General features: G+C 56.2%; 1 long non-coding RNA gene across 1 annotated transcript; it reads left to right on the top strand.

The window, feature by feature from the left end:
- The first annotated feature begins 41 nt into the window (after positions 1 to 41).
- On the top strand, positions 42 to 9,162 carry LOC120228338. The gene is made up of 2 exons (XR_005527467.1): positions 42 to 213; positions 8,938 to 9,162. It is a non-coding gene; the product is annotated as an uncharacterized LOC120228338 (long non-coding RNA).
- The last annotated feature ends 2,523 nt before the right edge of the window (positions 9,163 to 11,685 follow it).

The raw sequence follows: 11,685 nt of genomic DNA, 5'->3' as shown, positions 1-11,685 counted from the left end.
TATCCGGGGCACCTGTGACGTCACGGCAGGAAGAGGGCGGGGCCCGCCCTGCAGACCTGGGGAGACGGCGGTGTCGGGGTACTTGTGACTTCAGGCGGGAAGTGAGCCTAGTCCCGCCTCGCGTGCAGGCTGGGCCGTGTCTGGGGAACTGTGACGTCAAGGCGGGAAGTGAGGGGGGGTCCTGCCCCCTGTGCGAGGACGGCCATGTCGGGGGTGTGTGACTAGGAAGAAGGAAGCAGGGAGGCTGACTGGGGTAGTTGGGTATGAGAGCCCCTTAGCGTGCTCATTTCCTGTTCTGGAACCTTCTTCCTCGGTCCTACAGTCTCCGAGGCCTGAGGGGCGGGGTGGTAATCGAGACTCAAAGGGCATGTGGCAGAACCCACGAAAGTGAGCTGGAGTGAGAAGAGGTGCCTCGGAGGAGGCCGGAGGGGCTGCGTGTCCCCTGGGGCGCCGGGGGCGGCGCTTCCGGGGTCCGGGAGGAGCAGAGCCCCGGGTGCGCCCGCGCCTCCCGCGCCCTGCTCGGCGTCAGCCCCGCCTTCGCGCTGGTGCTGGACTTTGGTTCCAAGGCAGGAGCGTGGCCGCGTGGCCTGCAGCTCATTCCCTGGGAGGTTCTGGGCTCTTCTCCGTCAGCAGCGGTGAGAAACCCCGAAGGAAGCCATCCGTTGGCTCCCCGGGTCCCGCCCATCCAGAACCCCTGCCTGCCCCCGCTCCCGGTGGCGGCTGGCCCGCCCAGGCCAGTGCTCTTGTGTAGACGGGGGTGGGGGCCCCGGGGTGGCCCTGGGCGAGAGAACAGCCGTGCCTCCTACACCCCGGTAATGACTCTAAAGATGATTTGGCCCTGGGGCGCCTGGGGGGCTCCGTCGGTTAGGCGTCCGACTCCAGCTCGGGTCATGATCTCACGGTTCGTGGGTTCGAGCCCCGCGTCGGGCTCTGTGCTGACGGCTCAGAGCCTGTTTCAGATACTGTGTCTCCCGGTCTCTCTGCCCCTTCCCCACTCATTCTGTCTCTCAAAACTGAAGAAATGTTAAAAAAAAAAAAAAAAGAAAAGATGATTTGGCCCACCAGCAATCTCTTGGAGTTTGAAATTTTTATTGCTGAAATGGAGAGCCATTGAAGGTTTTCTGCTTAGGTTTCCTTCCTGCCTCTGAAGTGATCCTGGAGGGCACTGCACATGTCTGCAGATTGGAGGTTTCGAGGGGCTCTGTGCACGTTAATTTTGGGTGTCAACTTGGCTGGGCCACGTTGCCTAGAATGTGGTCAAATGTTATTTGGGATGTTTCCGTGAGGCTGTTTTTGAGGAGATTTATGTTCAGACTGTTGGACTTTGAGTAAAGCAGACTGTTCTCCATAATGGGGGTGGGCCTCATTCCATCAGTTGAAGGCCTGATTAGAGCAAAAACACTGATCTCTCCCAAGCAAGAGGCACCTTCCAGCACATGCCCTTCAGACCTGACCCACAGCGTCGGCCCCTCCTTGGGTCTTCAGTCTGCAGATTGGAGACCCGCCAGCCTCCACAGTCACGTGGGCCAATTCCTTAAAATAAGCCTTTCTGTCTACAGCTACCCCACCTCTTGGCTCTGTTTCCCTGGAGAATCCTAGTACAGGCCCACGTGGACAATCAGGGACAACCCCTCCGTCTAAATCCAGATGATTAGCCGTGTTCATTCCATCTACAACTGCACCGTGACCGTGTTAACTCGAAAAACTGCCAGGCTCTGGGGTTGCAGGCCGGGACGTGTGACATGTGTCTGGGGGCCTCTGTTCCACAGACAGCAGTGTCTTTTGCCCATTTCTGGTTGAATTTCTGGTTTCTTTTACTGTTGAATTTTGACAGTTCTTTATCTATTTCTTCTAACTAAATATGAGTATTTATTAGATCTTCGAATTGCCAGCAGTTTCTCGCCATCAGCAGGTTAGCTTTGGTCTTCTTTACAAGGTCTTCTGCAGAACAAGTTGTTTCTACTTTTGCTGAATCCAATGTGTAGAGGCTGCTTGAAGGCAACGGGCGTGAGCAGTGGAAACCTGATACGGTAGAAGGGCCTAGAACTACCACCAGGCTGAATGCAGGAGGCCCGGTAAGTGACCCACCCTGAAATAGCCATCGGCCCCAGCGGACCAGCGTGCTGCCAAAACCAAACACAGCTCCTAAGATTACCGAAGAAGGAGAGATCCCCTACGACCCACCCTTCCTCCCTCACCCTATAACCATGGCGCCTCACCATCGCCTCCTGGTGGACAGTCTCTCTGCTGTCCTGCCCCCCCCCTTTGTTCTCTTCTGGGGGGTGAGTTCTTTCACCACCAGATCTGCCCAATCAGAACGTGCCACACAGTGTGCTGATGTTTTACATCACTGTCACGTCTCTTCCCTAAGCCCTAGACCTGGAAGATTTCTCTTCTAAACTTTTTATAATTTATAATCTATAGTTATCACGTATAATCTTTATAGATTTTTAGGATAATATTGTCTATACTTGCAGAAGAACTTTGCTGGGATTCCGACGAGAATTTTGTTAAACCTTTAGAACAATCTGGAAGGAACTGTCAAAAATTTTTTCTTGCCGGAATTGATATGACCGTGATTCCCTCTTCATTAGTTTGCTAATATGGTCAGTTACAATGAAGATTTTCTCTTCTTTTACCTTTTTCTCTGCTGCTGATCCTTTTCTGTCTTCTCTTGCTATTGAGCCCATCTTGTAAGTTTTTTAGATCTTCAGCTATGGTATTTTGAGTTCTAAAATATTCACTTAGGGGGCGCCTGGGTGGCTTAGTCGGTTAAGCGTCCGACTTTCACTTAGGTCATGATCTCACGGTTCGTGGGTTCGAGCCCCGCGTCGGGCTGTGTGCTGACTGCCGGCTCAGAGCCTGGAGCCTGTTTCAGTCTGTGACTCCCTCTCTCTCTGACCCTCCCCTGCTCACGCTGTCTCTCTCCCTCTCCTAGAAATAAATAAAACATTAAAAAAAATAATAAAAATAAAATATTCACTTAGTTCTTTATATTTTCTGTTAATTTGGTGAAAGCTTTTGTATCTTTGTGGAGACTTTCTGTTTGTCGCCTGTGCCAAGCACGTTTGTAAAGTCTTGTTGAAGCATTTGTACGATCACTGCATTCAAGTCCTCAGCAGGTGGTTCTGACACTCGCCTTATATCAGTGTTGGTGTCTGTTTGCGTTCTCTCTTGCGTTTGGGACCTGCCCTGTGCCGGTGCGGTGACTGGTCTTTGGCAGACACCTGGCCAGAGCACACGTCACCTTATAAGACTCCGAGGTCATTCAGACATTGCCCTTCGTAGGCAGGCCTCGGCCACTGCCCTGGAGCCATCATTACTGCTGTGGGGCGTGGGGGGGGGGGCGGGGGACCGCACCGCTATCCGGAACAGTGAGTTGGGCACTTTTTATAGCTCAGTGAGGGTGCACGGCTAGGCCCCCGTCAACTTTTGCTGGTCGGCTGGGGACAGGGGACAGTTTTGGGGGGTGTTTGGCTGGAGCACAGATGTTGTACTGTGGAAATGTCGATGTCTCGTGAGGCTGCCCCCACGTCCCGGCCGTTTTGCTGCAGGGCGCAGGCGCTTGTCTGGGTCTGTGTGTGTTTCCGTGTCGCCAGCCTCTCCGGTGGACCCCGCTGGGATTCACGGGGCACCCTGAGAACGCAGGGGACCCGTTGCCCTGCTGTCCCTCAGGTCATGGGGCCCCTCGTCCTCGGCCATCTCTGCGTCTTCTGGAGAATTCTCACATTTGTTTTACAGTAACACCGCCAGGTTTCATTGCGCTTCATGAGAAGACTAGGAAATAGGATGGCCTTCAGTTTCCCCAGCAGAGGTCCACACGTACTTTCCTGGAAAACACCGGGGGGCTCGTGTGCAGTGTGGCCAAGCTGGGCGGAGGCGGGTGCACCAGGACCCGGGCTGACTCAGCTCCTGGCTTAGCCACGTACTGGCTGGTGACCTCAGACAAGTCACCCCGAGCCTTGGCTTCCGAGCCATCCTGCGAGGACAGATGTCCCCTCCTCTCGTCACATAGCCCCTGCTCGCTGGGCTGTGTCCGGCCCGGGGGCCATCTCTGCCCCACCTGGCCGTGCCCTCGCCTGGCCCTCCTTCAGCGGCTCGCTCTCATCCTCACCGACGCCGCGTCTCTGGGGCTGCGCTGTGGCTGCTGCGCGGCTCCCGCTCCCGGGAAGCCCCCACGCTGGCCGGCTCTGGGCGGGTGGGGTCGGCAGCATTTGGGGGTCAGGTACGGAAGAGGCACCTTTGGCTGCAGGAGGAACCCCTGGCCTCACAGGCTCACACCTGGGCGGTGTGACGGCCCGGAGGGCTGCGGCCTGCGGGGCAGAGAGCCCAGGGGCCAGGACGCAGCTGTGGCCGCCGCCGTCGTTCTGGTTTTCGGGTCCAGAGAACAAACCTCTGCTCCCGGAAAACTTGAGAGGGAAAAGTGGGACGTTTCCACCGACTGGGGGTGCCTAGGGCAGTGGGAGCAGGTGACAGTCTGTCTGCACGTCGCCAGACGCCCCAGTTAAAGATCCTCTGGATGAGCGCTCAGAGTTGTTTTCGCTTATGAAAATATCCCGCAGACCCCTCATTTGGCGGAATACATATAATCAATTGTTTCAAAACCAGAAGTGATGTTGGCTATTATAATGTAAACCGTTTTCTAAATGGAAGAATTACAGGAATCTAATTGGAGAAGTATACAAACAGTGGTTAATACGCTGCTTCTTGCAAAGACATATTACAACTTATAATCTTCCTTTATGGGCGGATGTTGTCAGTGCTTAATCGGGCGTGCGGGTGCATTCAGGTGTGCCCGCGGCTGTTAGCGGCCCTGCGCTGTTATTTGCGGAGCTGTTTGTGTGACACTGCTGCTGGCTCTCTGAGCTCCCTTCCCCTGCTCCTCTCTCTCTGGTCGCTGCAGTCTGTATAATTGTCTTCTTACTTTTGTCTTCAGAACGCTTTAAATAGAGTCCTGGGAACGATTAACTGTGTCAGAACCACAGAGTTCTGGCGCTTTGCAGATTAACGGTTGGGACCTGTGCTCACGAGGTGGCACCTGCGTCTGGCACGGGTGGAGGCCTGCCACGCGGTGTGCCAGTGGCCCTTCCTGCCCGGGCTGCTGACCTGCCCGAGGCCGCATCAGGGCGGGCTGTGTCCCCGGGGGCGCCCACTTGACCTCGATGGGCCCCGATGACAGCTCTGCATCCAGACGTCCCTCCACAGGGACTCCCAAGGGGGAGGGGGCCACAAAACCAGAAGAATAAGGGGACGCCACCTCTTCTGTGGGAGCAGCGGGGAAAGGTTTGCCCACGTGAGGAAATTCCTCCGCTCATTCGTGTGTTCACTGGTTCAGTCCCTCCATCCGTTCATTCGTTCACTGGTTCAGTCCCTCCATTCATTCATTCATTTACTCATTCATTCATTCATTCACTGGTTCAGTCCCTCCATCTATTTGTTCCTTCACTGGTTCGGCTTCCTCGTCTCCTCTGAGGACGTGTTTTGACGTGGCCCCGGCTGGCGCGTTGCACTCCCGCTGTGAGCAAAGCTGGGCCCCGGAAACCCCCGCCGACATGCCCGCCGAGCCCAGCCCCAGGTTTCAGGCTCTGTTGGGCTCAGTCAGTCTCCTGACTGAGGTAAGGGATCTGATACTGCTCTCGGCTCTAACCCTGTCCGATCGAATGTGCTGGACAAGGTGCACTGTCGTGTGAGGCGGCATCGCCTCCTGACTGCACTTGTGCTGGACACGTCTGCCCAACCAGCTGCCCCAAAGCACATCGCTGCGGGGGAGGGGGCTGCTAGCCGAGCTTCGGTGCAGGATTTTAGATTTTTGTTTAAAAGAGCATCAGCCAGGGGCGCCTGGGTGGCTTAGTCGGTTAAGCGTCCGACTTTCGCTTAGGTCATGATCTCGCGTTTGTGGGTTCGAGCCCCGCGTCGGTCTCTGTGCTGACTGCCAGCTCGGAGCCTGGAGCCTGTTTCAGTCTGTGACTCCCTCTCTCTCTGACCCTCCCCTGCTCACTCTGTCTCTCTCTCTCTCCTAGAAATAAATAAAACATTAAAAAAAAAAAAGCATCAGCCAGAGGGACGAACGGGGAGACAGGGCGGGGCAACCGAGATGTCGCGCTGGGGGAGCGCGGGCTTCCTGGGTCACAGCCGAGTGAATGGAAACGGGGGCGCTAGGCGTCTGGAGTAGCTGACCTAAGACTCTGGAGTCGTGTGTCCACACCCCTGGCTCTCACAGCCGTGGATATTGGCGCACGGGAAGAATCCTGTTCTGATCCTTGATCATTTCAGTTTCTCGTCGCCATGGCCGACAGACCCAGGTAACGGACCCTTCCTGGCGAGCTGCTGACCCCGGGCAACGGGGAGAAAGCTGGCAGGAGCCCAGGCGGCAGCGCTGAGCGGGGCGTGCTCTGGGCAGCGTGCCCCCCAGGGCCCTGCTCCGGGAACCGGGACCATGGTGGCTCCTGACAGAGAAGAGAAAATCGGTGTTACACCCCGTAGTTAATGTGACAACACGCGGCTAATGAGCGCTTAATGACCCCCAGTCTGCTCATTTCTGTCACCCGTGTGAGAATGTTACTTGTTTTATACTTAGCCCTCTGCTGGAGGATTAGCTTCGTGCTCAAGTGAATTAGTCAAGGTTCTTTAAAAATCAGAACAAAAGTGCTAGCAAGTGTGTACAGATACGAGGAGCCTGCCCGCGTGTACACTTGTCCGGATAACGTGTAATTAACTTCAAGATGTTTTTGGCTGACTGTGTGAATGGCAGTAACATTCTACCCACATTTGGTGCTAACGTCACCTTCGCCCAGGACATTCTCTTTTCACCTGAAGTCCTCCTGGGAAGGACGTCAGGGGCCGTGCTCTCTGCGTGCAGAGAAGGTCGTGTGCAGGACAGGTCTGGGCGCCGCGGAGGCCCGGGGTCCCAGCATAGTTACAGACACACGCTCACACCCACTTTTTCTTTCTTCCGTCTGAACTCCATTCCCCACTTGATCTGGTTCCCCTCTCTCCTCGTCTCTGTTCTTCTCAGGGACGTGCACCGGAGAACTGTGGGCACCCAGAAAAGAGGTAGAATCTGTCCGTTTAGAACAGCGCGAAGGTCTCTTTCTGTCCTTCTCATGCTCTGCATGTCAGACCGACTTAGAAAAACTCACTCCCACTGCTGTTATGTTTTGCAGCAAATGACCGAAAAATACTGTTTCCATTTGCAGACTTTTTGTTGTATTTATTTATTAATTTTTTCATGTTTATTTTTGAGAAAGAGAGAGAGGTAGAGAGAGAAAGAGAGACCCAATATGAGCAGAGAAGGGGCAGAGAGAGGGAGACACAGAATCCGAAGCAGCTCCAGGTTCCGAGCTGTCAGCACAGAGCCCGACGCGGGGCTCGAACCCACGGACTGTGAGGTCATGGCCTGAGCTGAAGTCAGATGCTTAACCGACTGAGCCCCCAGCCTGCTGACTGCTGACTTCTGCTGACTTTTTAAAGACGACCCCGGAGCCTTAAGACAGGTGTCGGTCTGTCCCCTTTCCCACTGGACGTACTCATCCCCTGCACCCACTCACCCAGGCGTATGCGTCTTCGTGAGTAAGAACTCGTGTGTCTGACGACAGTGCGGAATAAACCACAGCGGCATGGGCTTTGGAGCGGGAAGAGCAGGTGGAAGCTTAAGTGTTGGGGAGAGAATCCCAGTTCCGCTGCGTTGCCCGCGCTCCAGGGGCCGCTGCGGAGATGCAGCCGGGGGCCTGCAGTTCCCAGGACCGACCATAGATGTCGACACAGTACGCGGCTCCTTAACACCTTAAAGGCTAAGTTGTTTTCTTCTTGGCTCAGGGGGCTGAATTTTTACCATTAGAGAGTTCTTCCTTTGCTTAAAATATTATGTTGTTGGGGCTTACCATTTAAAAATTCAATACTTTTGGAAGGGATAATGTGAAAAATAATTTACCAGCCACTGACACCCAGGAGCTAATTAGTTTAGGAAACGGCTTCACTAGCTGCGATAATGGTGGTAAGTGACGGCACAGGACCACAGTGGACCAGTCCCTGCGGGCTGTGCTGTGTGCAGGAGGCCCCAGAGCCCTGGGAGTGGGCGTCTGGAGGGAGGAAGGGCTGGCTGCCAGTGGGGCTTTCTCGCAGCTCCCCCCGTTTCCTGGAGGAGGCGGCCCACTGAGAGACCCGCATGCATGTGGGATTCCGCGGGAACAGGGCCGGGGAAGCAGGCAGCCAGGCTGTTTGCAAGGGCCACATCCCTGTCGCTTTGAAATGGAGCACTTAGAATTCTGGGTTCTCTAATTCTGTTACCTAGTAGCTCTTGGAGGTGAATGGGCCAGCCTTGTGATTCCGTTTTAATAGATGCTGTCATCAGCGTCTGCTCATCAAAGCCCTTCGTTACATTAGTGAGCCTGAAGCTGGAAGGCGGCCCCTTCGGCAGTCTCCGGGTGGCCCAGAGTTCAATGCAAAGTTGTTTTGCACAAAGACATCTGCAAAAATAATTGGCCTTTCCGTTTTGATTTACTTTCTATTGATTTACGTCAGGGACATTTAATTCCAAACCTTGGAGATGGCCGGCAGGCTCCTTCGCTTGTGGCTCTGTAGTGAGGAAACCATTAAGAAAGTGGAGAGGGAGGGCCGTACAGTCTCCGCTGGGAGGAGGGATCAGGGCCGATTTTATTCTGAGATCCCACTCTGCCCCGCGAGCAGGGCACGGGCCCTCACCGCCCCGAGGCGCACGGCCCCTGGCGGTGGACCCCGCGCCGGAGGATGCCGCACACGCGGCCCTGGACGCGGAGCTGCGGGCTCCCTGGGAGGGGGTTTGGGCACTGTCCCCTGTTGCAAGGGGACAGCCCCCCGCGCTTCCGCGCACGTGTCTCCTCAGACTGCCGTTTGACATAACAGTCTAATTTTTCAAATGAATTTTGATCTTAAAAGAAAGATGTCATTTCCTGAGCCTAGGCGTCCGGGTGGCCCGACATTCGGATGACAGACGCTCTGCTTCCCAGGAAGCCGTTACCGCATCATCTGGAGGAAGGACATTGCTGGGGACAGGAGGCTGGGCCACGCTTACAAGTGCTCTCTTTGCAAATGGCCAACTGACGCGCTCAGCGGATAGCCCCCAGCATAACCATGCGAGTATCTAAATTGATGAAAACCTAAACTATCTTATAATTGTTTGTTTAACTTGAAGGTTTCACATTTCATTTCATTTTGAAGGGAGCGAAGTGCTGTCAAAGTTTGGTCTCCTTACGGTGTTAGGTGCGTTTCTCCGCTGAGGAGGCTTCCCGTCGGGCGCGTGCCCCAGGGGGACTGACCCGGCCTCCTGCTGTTGATGCCACTCCTTCTGGGGAAGCTGCAAGTCACCGGGCCGGTTTCGGGGACCGGCCCCCCGTGCCCCTGGGACCTCGGAGGCCCGTCCCATCTCCAGTGCCCCCTGCCCTGGGATCCGCTCCCCTCCCGGCACACGCGGAAGATGGAGAAAGGAAGAGACACAGGATGGGATCCAGGAGGCGAAGGAGTGGGGAGTGGGCCGGAGCCAGGGGCGGGGCTGGCCTGAGGCCTCGGGCACAGCGGCGGGCACGGAGGGTCTGGCCGAGCCCCAGGGGTGCCGGTGACACCCACCCAACTGCCCTTCCCGCCTCCTCTCCGCCTGCGACTCTGTGCTGCCACTCCTCCCGCCACGTCACCCCTGGCTACCACACCTGAGGAGAACAGTGCCGGCTTCTGGAAAGTCTCCAGTGTGACCTCACAGCCCAGGCGAGGGCCGGCACCCCGGCACCCGCCTTCACCTTCCTGCGGACCCCTGCCCCCTCCTCTGTAACCCCCTCCCAGCACCCAGCAGCCTACACCTCTGTACCCGCCTTCACCTTCCTGCGGACCCCTGCCCCCCTCCTGTGTACGTACCCCCGCAGACCCTGCACCTTACCCCCCTGCACCCACCTTCACCTTCCTGCGGACCCCTGCCCCCTCCTCTGTACTCAGCCCCCCAGCACCCAGCAGCCTACACCTCTGCACCCGCCTTCACCTTCCTGCGGAACCCTGCCCCCTCCTCTGTACTCAGCCCCCCAGCACCCTGCATCTTACCCCCCTGCACCCGCCTTCACCTTCCTGTGGACCCCTGCCTCTCCGCCCTGCTCTGCACCCCTCCCCCCAGCACCCTGCACCTCTTTTCACATACTCGCTGCGTTTGTGGATGTGGAAGAGGCGGGAGCGCCATGTTTAGGAGCTGGACTGCCGAGTTCAGGTTGTCTGTGACCTTGGGCAAGAGCTTGGGCTCCCGGTGCCTCGATTCCCCCATCTGTACAGTGGGGCCGCTGATGCCCACGCCCCCGGTCGGCATGCGGATTAGAGGAGTGTAAAGTGTTGCACGGTGATGTGGCCTTCACGCTGGCATAGACCCCGTCATCTCCCGAGAGTAATGTTCTGAAACCACTTCCCCCCACTCGCATCTAAGTGAACACGTCTCTCCTCTTCCCCAGTCACCCTGCTCTTTCCTCCCGATCTGTCTCTGTCTTGCTGCCCACGGATTGGACTTCTGAAAGCGTTTTAAGATTTTCTCTTCTTCTGACGACGGGCTTCAGGAGCCGCCTCACTGTACCGTACGGTTCTGATTGCCAGGCAACGTCCCCCGGCTCCTCGCGGGCGCCTGAGAGAGGAGGTCAGTGGAAGTTTCCGAGGTGAAGCGTCCTCAAGAAGTGAGGCCAATAAGAATTCCTGAAACAGCTTTGCTGTCCTTTGGCTGAAAACAGCGCATATTTTGGGGGTTAAGAACAAGATCGACGCCTCCTCTCAAAGGGCCGGTTGTCCTCTGGAGCGGCCGATGGATGCGAGCCCTGGGGTCGGGTCCGTGCTGGGGCCTCCGAGAGCTGCTTGTCGTAAAGCTGCCGCGGCTCGTATTACCAGGCGGACTTCTCGCTGTTTACGTCTGTGCAGTCAGGTTGGAGTCCTGACTTTGACGGCGTTAACAGCTAGCGGCCTTCCAGCATGGGCGCCAGCAGACTGGAGACGGCCTTCGGACTTTATCCAAGGGTTATGTATTTATTTGTCACAGGAAGCATGTGTGTTTTCTGCGGAGAGAGCAGAGAGCTCCCTGCCAGGACGCACCATCCATCGGCAAGCAATTCTAATGTGTCACAGGGCAAGACCCCGGGGCTGCCGCTGCCTCCCTGTTTCACAACAGACGGGCTGTAACCTCCCCTTCCCTGGAACGACTAACCCACACCAGAGCAGCATGACATCCGACTTTAGCAGAGGAAACGGAAACAGACTGTCAGAAGAGGAAACTGACACGTTTCCATGTGTGAATCCCTGGGCTCTGGTGCGAATCCCTGGACACGGGTGCGAATCCATGGGCTCGGGTGTGAACACCTGGGCACGGGTGTGAACCCCTGGCACAGGGAGGGGACAGGCATTTGTCTCATTGAAAGGGGCCTGTTTAAGACAGGTGTGCATCTGGCTGGATGCTGTTGACACCTGGTGGTGGGCATCTGAGGTGAGAGCTTGTAAGTCTATTTGTGCTCACGTTATATCCATAAAGACGGGCCCCTCAGAGCACACGCTGATCCGCAGGCGTGTCCCATTGGTGCATCGCACACACCAGCCGCGGTGCTGTCAGGTGCTGGGGACAAGCCTGTCCAGACCGGTGAACAGCTTTTCACAACAGTCTGAGCAAATAAATAAAATAAAAGTAATGCCCCCCACCCCTTC

Source organism: Hyaena hyaena, unplaced genomic scaffold (assembly GCF_003009895.1).
Source record: "Hyaena hyaena isolate Hyena2069 unplaced genomic scaffold, ASM300989v1 scaffold_22, whole genome shotgun sequence".
Taxonomy (NCBI): domain Eukaryota; kingdom Metazoa; phylum Chordata; class Mammalia; order Carnivora; family Hyaenidae; genus Hyaena; species Hyaena hyaena.
The sequence above is the reverse complement of the archived record's forward strand: the minus strand, read 5'-3'. Positions and strand labels throughout refer to the sequence as shown.